This window comes from Strix uralensis, chromosome 4 (assembly GCF_047716275.1).
Source record: "Strix uralensis isolate ZFMK-TIS-50842 chromosome 4, bStrUra1, whole genome shotgun sequence".
NCBI lineage: Eukaryota > Metazoa > Chordata > Aves > Strigiformes > Strigidae > Strix > Strix uralensis.
In genome coordinates, this window is record NC_133975.1 from 46,922,153 (window position 1) to 46,936,125 (window position 13,973).

General features: G+C 41.0%; 1 protein-coding gene across 7 annotated transcripts in view; it reads right to left on the minus strand.

Annotated features, from left to right (window-relative positions):
- The window catches only part of RAPGEF2 (Rap guanine nucleotide exchange factor 2), a 188,650-nt gene that overhangs the window by 129,892 nt on the left and 44,785 nt on the right, over positions 1 to 13,973 (minus strand). Inside the window, exons 1-2 of one of the 7 annotated variants that reach the window (XM_074866569.1) lie at positions 11,089 to 11,108; positions 10,534 to 10,581 (exon numbers count right to left, since the gene is read on the minus strand). The exons of the other annotated variants lie outside the window; for them this stretch is intronic. The gene's annotated coding sequence lies outside the window, so the exon portion shown is untranslated. Of the gene's footprint in view, positions 1 to 10,533; positions 10,582 to 11,088; positions 11,109 to 13,973 lie in introns of those variants that run through there. 7 annotated transcript variants of the gene reach the window in all.

A 13,973-nucleotide genomic window follows, 5' to 3' on the forward strand; every position in this document is an offset into this window, starting at 1 on the left:
AGGCAATGTATTATCCATAATTCATTGAAAATCAGGGCAGTGGCTCACAGCCACCAGCTGAGGCTGACAAAGTTGAGAATAAACTAACACCAATACCACTCATAACTTGCTCTAAGAAGATGATTTCAGATAGTATATCAAAGCTATAAATTTATGAAAGATTTGGTCACCAGGAAATATTTGTGTATTCAAAATTGCCCATGAAGTACAGAAATACTTCAGTTTTCAGCCACAATGAAAGAATGTTAATGTGGTACTTGGGCAAAGATGTTAGGACTGAAGTCGTATAAAGAACTTGAATTTAAGTAAGAAAATTTTTAAAAATCTAGTTAAATACATTAAGTGTAGAAATGTTATTGTACTTGTTTAAACCACAGTACAGACCAGAAAAGATACAAGGAGTTATACTCAATGGTTCAGACTAAATAGATGCCTTTCATTCAGTATCAAAAAAACCATCTTTTTCCCGCACTGAAAAAAGCAAACATTCAATTTGAAAAAGTGGAAGAAATGCACAAGCCAAAATGCTGTGATTTCACGTGTACTCTGGTCTTTCTGTTCCCTTGACCTCTAGAGGCTTTGGTCCTCCTGTGAGGAGCAGAGGATACATCAACGACAAAAGTAATTATGCATGGTTTGGGATGGAGGGAGCACGCACATAAAAAGCTTTGAAGAGAATATACAGTAGTCGCTTGCCTTTTTACCCTTTTTATTTATTAAAAAAAAAAAAAAAAAAAGAAAAAAAGCCTGTGAAAGGACATGTCTGCTGCAGTCAGTGACCTCCTCACTTGCCAGAGAGGCTGGGGGTGAGCAGAGGCTCCTGGGAGCCCTGTGCCGGCGGCGGGGTAAGCCACAAGCCCGACAGTCCCTGTGGCACTGCTGCCACTCATCCCGGCGTGCCGAACTCTGCAGCACAAGCCACCGGCTGCTGCGGGAAGCTGGGAGTGCACCACTGAGGATCATCAGATGCCCATGGCAGCGGATTACGTCGAAGAGAGGCTGGCCAGAAGGTGCTACTGTAATTCATCTCCAGCAAGCCTGTCTAACAACAAGCAGAGACAGAACAGAAGGCGAGTAACCTTCTGCCATGGGTTTGCACCAAGGTTTCTTTGAGTGGCACAGATTTTATGTGCAGTAAAGGATTCACAGATGATTACAGAACCATTAAGGATGCTTGGCTTACAAGGATCCACAGACCTAAAAGTGGAAGTGTGTGGTAAAAGGGATCCATGGACTTTTGGTTCCAAAACTGCTGGGTGATAGTGACCAACCCTGAAGACGTACAAAGGAGTGAAGAACACAAGTTATGTTCCTAGAGGAATGCTGTTGAAGTGACTCAAAGCAGGGGGGATGCATTAAATCACTGAAGGGAGTCATTCTGACCAGTTTCATAAGCAACAGATAAGTTTAGTGAATGTTTTTTAAAAAATAATCCCTCTTCGAAATATAAGCATGCTTGTCAAATATCTGCAAATACAACATCACACAGGTCCCCACACCAGGAACTGCAGATGGTGAAGGTCCTTGCCTGAAAAAGGCAAAAAAGACACCTAAAAACATCTAAATAAAGAGATCTGAAGAGATCTAAAAAAGGGGAGGGGTAAGGAAAAAAAACCCTAAATAAATCTTTACTTGTGCTTCCACCATGGTTGCTTGCTGCAGCAACACAGGGAAGCTACAGTTGAATACATCTCATCACAGATAGAACTAAGGCAGGGGCTTTTTGATTTTCAAAAAAAAACAGCAAGAAAACAGACCAGTGGCAGTGGGGTCCTATCAAAGCAAACAGTCGTTATAACATTGCAGCTGATGTGCACTGGCATTAAATCCAACAATTGTTTCCGAGGAAGTGCTGCAGCCCGTTAAGTGGTACCTTTCCTGAGGGCGTCTAGTAGGAAACAGCTCCCTCTAGCATCAAAAGTTTGGCATTGAAATTTAAGTAACAACCAGCATCATTCCTTTCAATTAAATTCTCCATAACAGTGCAAGGTACAGAAAACTACAGTAGAGTCAAAAGAGCTGAATATATTTATATATAGTGTCAGTAGACACTGCACACTTCCAGTCAGTCTGCAGCATTAAAGAGTAGGAAAGCAATTTGAAAGAAATAAAATCAGAATTTCAAGTTATTGTCATTAGGTTACCTCCATTTTCCATTTATCTCAGGAAAAACTATGCTTTTCTTACTTAGCAAACATACTCATTGTCAAACATAAACAGCTGTTTCAACTTCTTAATTAGAAGTGAATTAAAGGAATGCAAGACTCCTTCAGAAATATTTGTGCCAAGTGTTGTAAAATCCTAAACAGATTCCGAATACTTGAAATGCTGGTTTAATAAAAGCCATTTCACAAAAATAACACATGCACATAAACTTAGGCATGTAAGCTATGAAAGTTTTTAATTTTGATATTCTAGATACTTGCCAAAAAGCTAGAATTTTAAAATTCTCAGGAAAAGAACTTTGTCTTTGAGGAGGGCACAGCCTGCCTATGTAATTTATGCTGGCTAGTTGAGCAAAACCTTAAAGCAGCAGCTAAATTCAACCCCAGTGTGACTTACACAAACACTTCTGCTAGTTCACAGTGTCCATGAAAGCTGCCTCCAACTAATCCACAGAATACATAAAACGCAGGTGACAGGAGCAGTCTGAGGCTTTTTTTCGTTGCTTTTACAACACCTGTAACTCAAGTTACCACAAGGTGGCAGACTGAGCCATCGAAACTTCAGAGAAAGTCATTCTTTACACAGTTTCTCCCTTTATTTTTTAAAATAGAACTTTATAACAGTTTATAAAAGTCAAGAGGAGCAAAGTTAATCATCATCACTACAACTGGTTAAATACCTGCTACAGGAAGGACTATTTATACAAAAGCACAGAGGAACCACCGACTTTTGCTTTCTAGTTTTATCCAGCCAGCAGAATTGAAAAAAAAAAATAGCACAAGCAATGAAAAGGCTCAGCTGATCTTCCTACAGGAATCAAGTTCTCCACAAAGGTTGTGGCAACAGCTTTAAGAAACATCTTAATGGAAACTCCAAAACCAAAAGTTAAATGCAAAGCACAAATTAGCAGTTTTTAAATGATGTTTTTATTTAAATGAAGGCTAGAAAACTGAAATGTATGCTTAAATTTGTACTGCAGCCAAAGTCATATGCTTGGGTTGCTATGTGTGGAGCAGCTCAAAATTTGTTTAATTCAGTGTTATTTCTTAATTTGTTTGTTTCTGTGGTGTCAGCTGGCTCAGTTTTAAGTTCTGCCTGTACTTTGAAACAAAACAGACTCAAGTTTTAACACAGCTCAACTTCAATTAGATCTGTAGGAACACATCGGTCTGCAACCTCACCTCCACTCTCCATTCTAATAAAAATCTGCATACGCTTATGCTCAGACATTTCTATCCATTTCATTTGTGCTTCAAACGTATTTGGCAATGCCAGTTACACAAACCAGACAAACGCAAACCAGAATGTTGGCCCCAAATTCATACTAGCTTAATGAAGAAATTTTTACTTTAGTAAAGTGACAGACACATGAAAGTTTGCTACTTTGGACTGAAAAAGTTAAACATATCTAAAAATTGCAGACTTACAGTGGTTTCAGTCCTGGTTTGCATTAACGTGTGAAACTACAGGCCCAACTGCTCATCCTTGCCATGGTAAAAAAGCAAAATACTGCGCTGAGAAATTCATTGCTTTCAGTAAGAAATTCACTCATTTCTGTTAAATGGCAAGCAAGCAGAAAGAAGCTTTCATCTTATAATAGTTTGGTTTATTTAAAATCAAAGGGTAAAAATAAAATACAAGCTAATTCCTCAATTCACTGTCTTGGAGGATGTAAAAAAAAAAAAAAAGGACCTTTTCAAAGCACCGAATATTCACCTTAGGCTCAAAAAGATCTGCCTGCTGAGCCTACATGTTTTGAAAGGCTGATCTTTGTTAAAATAACTCATCTTTAGCTCACGTTCAGCCAACCACCAGTAGCACCAGGCCTGGGCAGGGTGGGCGGGGGAAACCTGCTTTCCACCACACCTGGCAGCTCCAGACCCCACCCCAAACCCAGGTTTCACTGTTGGGAAAACGGGAGATCACATCTGGTCCCTCCCTGCTGCACCCCTACCTCCTCCCTGGCCCCAGGGTGAGCACCCGCTTGCCAGAACCAAACTTCAAGCCTCTCTGTTGGCAGTATGAAACCCACGAGGTCCAGTGTTGGGGTCACAGAGGCAACAGCTCATTCAGCAGGGAGAAGGTAGGACCTCAAAAGTTTTTGATGGGTTTAAACAGATCATGAAACCGTTGGCAGGAAGGGAGGTGTTTGTCATTTCTATAGGGCTGACTAAACAGTTATTTTAGCTCAAAGTGGAACCTCCCTTTTCTCTTCAAGTATTTTAATGCCCTTTCCCCCAAATCATGATATACTAACAGAAGCAGCAATGCCAAGTTTTTCTTCCTAGTGAGCAATGAAGCCACAATCCAAACCCAGGTTGCTGAAGTCCTGCCTCTCTTTACTTGTAGCTGCTGCAGGATCCTGTCTTTTTCCCTTTTCTTCTTGCATCCAGCATCTAAAACCATTTGACTCTCAGCCACTCAGGTAGCTATACCAAGCATTTATATCTTCTTTTTTTCCACTAGCATTGATTTAACACCTGGCTGCCTGTACTGGCTCACTGAGGCCAAAGCAGTGCCAGCATCGCCAAAAGAAACAGACTGGACTACAGCAACATCAATCCCGTATGGCTTAAACAGAAATTTCCATGTCCACAGAACAGACGTGTCTGCTCCTGAGTAGGTTTGTTCACATCTGGTTCACACTAACATGCCAGGCTCTCACCAGCAGCAGCTCAGGAGACAATAAAAGTTACTGCCTTCAGAGACAGCTACCTCTGAAGGAAGGGCTGGGCAAGCGGGGAGGAAGCTATGTCAGTTATCCCAGCCAAACCTATCTTCGAAGACAAGACCTTACCCTAAGGGTAAGCCCACATCTTGGAAATATTAAGATGCCAAGAGACAGGAGCAAAACCACAAAAACATGCTTACACCATGACAAAAAACTCCAGTATTGCTGATACCAAAACACCTGCCACGCACACATGAAGATGAAGTATTCATCTTCACCTCCAGCTTCCTAGCAGTGGGAAAAAACCTAAACACACTCACAGCTGCTGTGCAGGAGCATGCCCAGGTATGTATGCACTTATCAGTGAGCTATACCAAGACTAATTTGTTGAAGAGATTAAAATGAAGTATTTGTCACCTACTACAAATTTTTTACATTTATTTCTTACATCAGGACCTTCATATTCAGGTAGAAGGGGCTGCCACACAGGAAGCCTGCCAGAATCCAACCTATTACACTACAATTCAAGATAAATTCTTTTTAACTTCCCTGTAGAGCTACCAAAGCATTTTTCTGCAAGCCATTCTTACTAGTGTATATAGAGATCTGTGGTTTAAAAAAACTAAAGCCGAAGTTATAGGAAAAAAAATTATTGACTTGGTGCTGAATTGGCTGCTACACAGATGCAAATGAAATACTTGAGTGAAATTACTTATGTCAAATAGCCCAAATTGGTACTTTTGTGAATGAATCCCATGGGTTATATTTTAAGGATGAATACAGATTATGTAATTTACTTTTGTAAATTTACCTGAAACAACTATTTCCTTTATATCAGCCTATGTTAAAACATATAAAAAATTGTAAACTCTCAAAAATTAATAAAAGTTTATTTCTGAACATCAAATGAAACTGCCAATTCTTAATACATTCAGTTTCTAAGCACAGTCTAGGGTGCAAAGCTTGGTCTATCAGTTTTGCATAACAATCAATTAGCATTTCCTTCAGCCAAACGATATTTTTAATACTGAAGTCCAATTCTTCAAACAGAAAACCTGCAGAATCAGGTGACACTACCCTTTTAAATGATCTCACAGCAGGGTTGAAGAAGTTCCTATGGTGTTCATCAACCACATTTAGCACAGACCTATTTGCATATCTATCCTGTGGGACTCCTGTTTTCCTGCCAAGAGTAAGACAGACCCATCCAGCTACCTGATCCAGCCCAGCACAGCCCTCCCTTTCCCCAGGAGCAGCACCATCAGCTCCCAGACAAGTTGCAAGCCTGGAAACTCAACATTCATGACACAGATTCAAGGGGCCTCAGCTCAGCAGAGTTGCTCTGATAAGCGTCATCCATCACACCACATTGCCATTACAAGTTTTTCCTTTTGTTTGGCAAAGGAAAAATGTGAAAACTGGAGGGGTGGGAAGCAAGAACAAGAGTGTTGGAGACAGGGAGGGAGCAAAGACAGGTACATGGGTAAGAAGACAATTGACCGTACTAGAGTATCTTTGCTGTCCTCAGTTTGCCACCCACCAGCCTAGTGAACCTTTTCATAAACTGCCTATTCCAGGCAATAGCTTGGCTTCCCTCAAAACTGCAGCTCCCCAAGACAATGATGAGACAATTTGCAACTGAGGAGTTTCTAAAACCAAATACCTTCTCACTCATACTCCAAACAGGTGACTGGGATTTAAAGGCAACTCCTGAATTTCAAGGTCTGCTAGAGCCATCAGATGCCAATTAGCTATCTGTACTTCAGCCAAATGTGTTAGTAGCCACTAAAGTTCTGAAAAATTTTACAGTGTTAAACCTGTATGAATTTGTCTCGACAAACATGCATTATATTTCAGGAAATTCATGACAAAACATTACTCCACAGCAACCAGGCATGACCAACCTTGGGAATCAGCCTTTACCAAAAGGGCAGTTTACAGACCATCAAGCCAACACACAAGTCTTCACCTCGACAGTAGGAAAGGAATATGGCAAGTTTATTGATCTTGGCAAGACTTGCTGACACACAAAAAATCGTTATTTTTAGCTCCACTGTGAGGAAGGTGCGGACATTTGCTCTGGGTTACAGGTAGAATTTTTAAACTGAATTAGAAACAGGAGGAACAGGCAATTTTAATCCAGAACTGAAGTACCTGCACATGAAGCTAATCAGGAACAACTCCAAAACCTCATAAAGAAAAAGGAGAAATCCCATTTTCCTGGTTTGTCTTAACTGGGAGTTGTCCCAGTAGAGAACAAAAATATGTTTATCCAAAGCCTTCAGCTGCATTACTGCCTCAAAGTCAGAGGCTAGAGAAATACCATAGTATCACAGTCACAGAGAAACAAGATGTTTCAAGCGGATACTTAAATCAGCCTTCCTGTCTTTTAAATACATGTTGTTTGTTTTGTGAATTATTTTCCTTTTAAATGAGCTTCCCTCAAAAGAGAAGTTCATTACATGTCTATTTTTGCACTTTAGATTTTTTTTTTCCAATGGGAAGTGGGTTAAAAACCTCTACTTCCATGTAATACCTCACAGATTTACATATAACAACATAAACAGGTTTTGGTTTTCCATCTTGCCAGCAGAACCTGCTCAAATGTATAAAAATGAGTTGGAAGGTTCAATGACCCACCCACGCTAACAGACTTTTAACACCGGCTCAAGATTAGTACAATTGATTCAACATATCCTGCTGGTCATAATTTCTTTACTTTATTCTGCTAAAAGCTTTACGACATTCATGATTATAATCATCCCATAAGATGGGGATAAACGTGGAACGGGTAGACGGGAAATTAAAGCCTGCCATCTCGTAGAAGTCAGTGAACAAACTAATGAGCATAGGAAATTACAGGGTAGCACCATGCATTTCTTTTCTGCTTTCCAGACTCTCAGAAGTCAGACAATTAAATGCTTAACACAAAAGCCTAAGTTCTGTAGTCAAAAACCCAAACGTTGGTTGCATGTCCAAATGCAAACAAAATGGTTTCACTACAAAAGACCTCTCCTACTGACTGCACAGACCATAATTATCAAACGCAATTAAGTTTTTCACCATTAAGAATATATATAATTGCCTTTTCGCGCCTTTCCAATATTTATAGCCAACAGTTGGAAGCTTGTATTAAGTCTGTTCTATCCATTTTCACATTCATCGCATAAACATTCACATCTTTTCTTGCAGAGTTATGTCAGTTTTTAGGGGCTTTTCTTCTTTTCTTTTTTCTTTCTTTTTTTTTTTTTTTTTTGGTAATGCTAAGGAGAGTCTCAAATTGTTTTGAGACAGTCTGTTATTTGTCCCACATTTTCTATTAGCAATATGGAATAAGACTCAATATTCTACTAAATGAATATTGATCTTGCGTTAACAAATATATCAGCTACTAAATACAGTGGGATTTATTTTAAACAACTAATTGTAGCAGAGATGAGTTTTGTATGAGTTTATCCAAATACAGAGGACTATAATGATTGGCAGCTTTTAAATAAAATTTGGGTCTTTTTAAAAAAAAAAAAATCAGGAACAAAGAACCAAACAGGGAAAAATTAAGCAATACACAAGAGTCCTGGAGTAAACAGCCAAAAGGTAACTCCTAATTAGCACCTAGATGTAATGTTAGAAGCATTTTAAAGGACCCCAGCTTAGAGAACAACATCAGGAAGAGCAAATATGGTGGCCAGGAAAAGGAGACCACAGTATATCAGGTAGGGTTGCCTACTAAAAACAGCGTTAGCAGTTAGCTATGCTTAAAGGATTCCCCAAGAACTGTCAGAGCAAGATTAAGACACGACAATTCTCAGGGACTTTTGCTGGTGATGGGGTTTTTTAGAGTGCTTAATTAGTCTACAGGTTTCAAAGCAGCCACGGCTAATATCCATGATACCAGTTTAAGCACAAGGACTGTAATACAGACAATCTAGTCATAACTAAGCCAAACAAATTGCTGTGAAGGAAGCACATCACTCCAGACTTGGTCTAGATGAAATCTTCATACAACTTTCCTTGTAATGGGCAAGAGGAAAAACTTTTTTTCTGAAAAACCTTAAATTTCTGTAAAGTCTAGGTCACGGTACTTTGACATCATAGCCAGGTGGTGACCACAGCTATACAATATTCCTTCTTCAAATGCATCTTTAAGAAGGTTATGATCATTAAAAAAATACAACATACACTTTGTCTTCATAGAATACCAGATTTGTTAAATGGGGCAGGTATTTCAAATCACGAGCAAATAAGGCACAGTCTTATTAAAGAGCTGTCTTGCCAACTGATCTGTGATAACTGCTCATATGAACATTTTAACCTTTCCATGGCAAACAAGCTTTGTAAATTTAACAACAGGCTAAGGCGGCAATGTTGTTCAGCTGACGAAGGGGTAACCTGGTAAGCCACCGCTGCACAGTCATTTGTGATCATCTGTCTGCATCTAAAGCTCTAACGGTCCCAACTGCTCACATTTCAGATAACTTCTTGGACATATGGCATTACCTTGCTGTTAAAACAATATCATGGAATAGACCTCCTTGTGCCACTGGGACCGAGAAGCCCTGGGGGTTTCAGCACTGTGGCAAGTGCTGAATGTCATGACACTCTACCCTCTGCTTCTTAGATTTTTCTCTTGCCAAGCAAAAAAAAAAAAACCAACAAACAAAACAAAACCAAAACCAACACAGAAGCACAAACCTCACCTTCTGGTTGAGAAAAATCAGTTCCCAAGCACAACTGAATTGCAACCCAGCCAGCAACACGCTCATTTCCAGAATCACCCCATGCATCAGAGCCACCTCCACTTTTTAAACTGGGATTTTCTAGAAGCCCATGATGCCAGGGGAGACGACGACCACCCCCTCCAGAGTTTACTTGTTGCAAATGGCAACCACCAACCCAGGGTTGGGCTAGCGAGGAGCTTCAAGCTGCAGCTCTCTGACTTATTACCATGACAACTCACATCCAGAAACAAAAGGAACCAGCAAGCGCTGGTGCGCTCTGCCAGAACTTGCAACAGAAATATCTCAGTAGTACTATAATCAACAGAAAATACAGTAAGTTATTTTCTGTGGCTGGCCTACAACCATTTTATGTTGCTGGCTTGCAACCAACCAAAGCAAAAACACAAAAACAAACAAAACAAAAATAAAGTTCGCCTTTCCAACCACCGAGACAACAGCGGGTATTTGCTGAAGTAAAACTGCACCATTCCTCTTTGCTTTGGATAGTTTTGTCTTTATTTAAGAAAAAAACGTGTTGCTCAGTTTCTTTATATTTATTAATCAAAAAAAATCATATACAATAGAAGGGGGAGAAAAGATTATACCACAACTAGTTTCAAAGGTTTATAATACCCTGATACACACCTTTATATTGATGTGTTTAAAGAAAGCATTAAGATTCATTTAGACAGATACAATTTTCCCAACATTCAAACATACAACTCCTCTTAGTTCAGCTTACATTTAAACAAAAGCTTTGCCATATGATTTCATGTTTTAAAAGAATCACGTTCATTTATTTTTTTTGGAGCAGCTGAATTTACAGCAGCATATTTCAGAGCATTTCTTCCAACAGATATTAATCTTACTTGAAGCATCAACAGTAGGTCACATGAAAATTAGCCCCAGACTATCAGGCAAATGATCATACTGAAGTACATATTTGCATGTCAAATCAATCCTCACCCAAAAATTCACCTCAAAAGCTGCTGGTGATCACATTCTCCCAGAGCTGGAAATATTCCTCTGTGCAAAGGAGGCAAACATTTGAAAAATGCTGAAGTACTTTCCACAGAATAATCTCCAAGCCTGAATTTATTTGTTAGCTCAGGTATTTCCTGAAACAGAGGCTGCATTTAACAACTCCAAATGTTTATCTTTTGGTTGTTTGGGGTTTTTTCCTTCCTATCAGCAATGATAGGATTCTGAAAGGGACCCAAGTTGGTGGGTTTTTTTGGGTTTTTTTTTTGGGGGGGGGGGGGGGGGGGGCGGGGGGCGGTGTGTGTGTTAAATATCACTCGGGGATGAATCAATTTCCATATCTCACATGGGCTTAACAGGGACACTGCTTTGATCTGACCAGAGCAATTTTTGCACTCTGCACTCTTCGAAGCAAAACACCAACCACCTAAGAGATTTTCATGTCAAATGGGTAAACATCCATACAGGTCAATCATCCACAAGGTTATGGTGGTGACAAAGCATGGCCCCTCTCAGGTCACCACCCTGCAAACTACATGCAGCTCTGAGTACCATAAAACAAGACGGAAAAAACGAACTAACGGCCTTCCATTGCCAAATAAGTTGGACTTTCGGGCACTGGGAGAGCATCCGACGCCTCAGCGAGCCAACCCCACTTGCCAAAGCTGCCTCCTCTGACTCAGGCTAATGCTCTGACCCTTTAACAGTCCAAGTCCAACAAGCAGCGGTCACACACGTACCCATAGCCAGCCCACGTGAGGCTGTCCCGGCACAAAAGGGCACGCAGGACCACCCCGGCTTGGCAGCAAAACAGGCAGATGAACAGGGTTCAGCCCATCTGCTCTGCCTCTGCCTATTAAGATCAAGTGACACAGAGCAGCTTCAGCCAATGTAACAGATCACTGCCCTTACAGGGAAGGACTCGACTCTCTTGATTCAGTCATACCCAGCATTGCACCCACAAGGGAACACCATCAGGAACACCTCAGAAGCTTAAAGAATGTAAGAGAAGTCACACGGTGAAGCTTCACTGGAATGCTCTGCCAGCCCCTAAAAAAATCCCTTCTGGAGGGAACAAGCCATTCAAAGTGGTTTGGCTGTACTGTTAAACCATAATGCTGGGAGGGGGGTAATCTGGAAACACCTTTCTCTCTAACATCCCCCATCAGCAGCTCTAGATAGCTCTTCCTCAGCACTTTGAAATCCCTTTCATGCCATCACACCTGCTGATGGGATACATCAGAGCTAAAGCCACTTCCATGCATCAGAAAACTCAACACCAAGCCCTAACACCTATATTGTTTGTCAAATCTCCTACTCAATGCTTTAAAACACTGCATTTGTACTTCAGGTTACAGAGATGGTCATACAGACATGATTTTCACTCACATGCACAAGATCCTGAAAAGGCCAGAAGTTGTGAATAAATCTCATCTACTGCTTACTCCATTCCCTAACTTGGCTGCCTCTGTGGTTTTTGTTCAATAACTTTATCCACAACTGTAAAGAGGTAGAGATACTGCCAGCTATTTCTTTGTGACCAGAGGCTGCGTAGTTAAAAACACAAGTCAACCCCATAGCAGTGACTGCTTACAGCTGGTCTACAAACTGCTACTGAATTAAGAGTCTAATTTCTATTAACTGCTAATGAGATATCTGGCTGTCACGTCACAACTGATTTTTTTATTTATTTACTGAAGTTCAAGAATGTGCCTCCATTTGTTATAATAGTTTCTCCCCCCCACCGGTCCCAACAAAGACAGACATTTACAAGTCGACGGGTGGTACAGCTGTCAAAGGACCAACAAGTGTTGTGGAATGGAGAAACCAAACAGACAGACAAAAAACCCTGTCCACAGGACAGCAGCAGGCAATCTCTCAGAATCTTAATCCAACCCATATTAAAGGGAAACAGGTTTTTCAGCCTCCATAGCCTTTCCAGAGTGGTACCATATGTCATATGATTTGCTTAGTGCAAGTTAACTAAGCAAAAAGTTAGAGATACAACTCTGAATTCCTTGCATACAATAAAATACATACCCTTGGTTTCATAACAGAGTATTTTTGCCTATATCTTAAGCATCATTATTTACAAACTTTTATACTAAGTCTTGAAATGGAGAAGCTTACCAGTTGTTTCGCAAACTAATTTAGACCAAGCATATGACAGCCATCAATTTACCAAATCTTAACAAGATACTGCTTATCAACTGATGAACAAGCAACATTTGTTCTTAAACACTGAATGCATACCTTCACAGCAGCTTAAAACCATGTGTTTGAACTTTAAAATTGGACATCAAAAGTATGCACATTCCTCGTTAGAGATTACTGGTTATCTGCTGAGTTAGTAATTTACCGCTGAGTCTGAAAACACACTTTTAACACTCAAAGCAACTCCAAACAGAGCTCAGCTAAAGCATGGCAGTGAATGTCACACCCTTCCCCAAAGCACTCTGATGGACAATAGGTGTGATCTCGCCCACTGGTGCCCCACAAAAGCCCTTGCAATGTTATTAGAAACCCAACTCTAAAGAGCACCATGGCAGTATCTAAGCATTCCTAAGTGTACTGAGAAATATGACCAACATTAATTACCTGCTTGAACAGCCCTAGAATGTCCTAAAACATGAGACAAACACCTTTCCACTCCTCTTTCTGAGTCTGGCACAAGAATATAGGAGTGAAAAACGTGATTTCAAACAGCAGTGAACATTTCCTGAAGATACAGTGGCCTAGGATGATGCTGGATGACAAGAATAGGATACCCGTGCAAAAGTACTGCCATCTCCTCCAGGAGCCAGGTGGTAGCCAGAAGGCTTATTCCAGGAGCACCTGATGGGATGTGTGGCTGCACCATGCTCACCAACGCTCCTGAGCTTCGGGCACAGAGGAAGAGGGATGATTAGTGACAGTGTGACTAAAAGCAGAAGACTCCTACAAAGGCTGGGCACGGTGACTGAGGTAAATCAGCTCTCAGGCTGCAGAGGACTGGGAGGGCGAGGCACAAGGACACCACACCTGTGGTGTTCGGCACGAAGAACCAAGATCCAGGCAGCCTTGTTATTAGCTTTGGCCTCCACTGGCCTTCTGCTGGTACCAGGAGAGCTAATTACTGTTTCGGATCTTTACTCTCCAACCCCACTGGGAAGGGCTTATTAAGTCAGGAGCCTGGCAATACCCACAAGAGTCTCCATACATTTAGACAGCACTTCTCTGCTGGTGAAATAAGCCACAGAAACCCTGGCGAGTGAGGTGCAGACAGTAGATCCACAGTGAATCTACTCAGGAGCAACAGAGCTGGATCGAAACTAGCTCTGTGAAAACCCAAGGTGTCTCTGCATCCTGCTCACTGCCCCCAGGTCTAGAAACATAGCTCAGGAGTTACTCACGCCATCCCTGCATCGTCACCAGCTTTCCTCAGAGCGTGCCTGCTG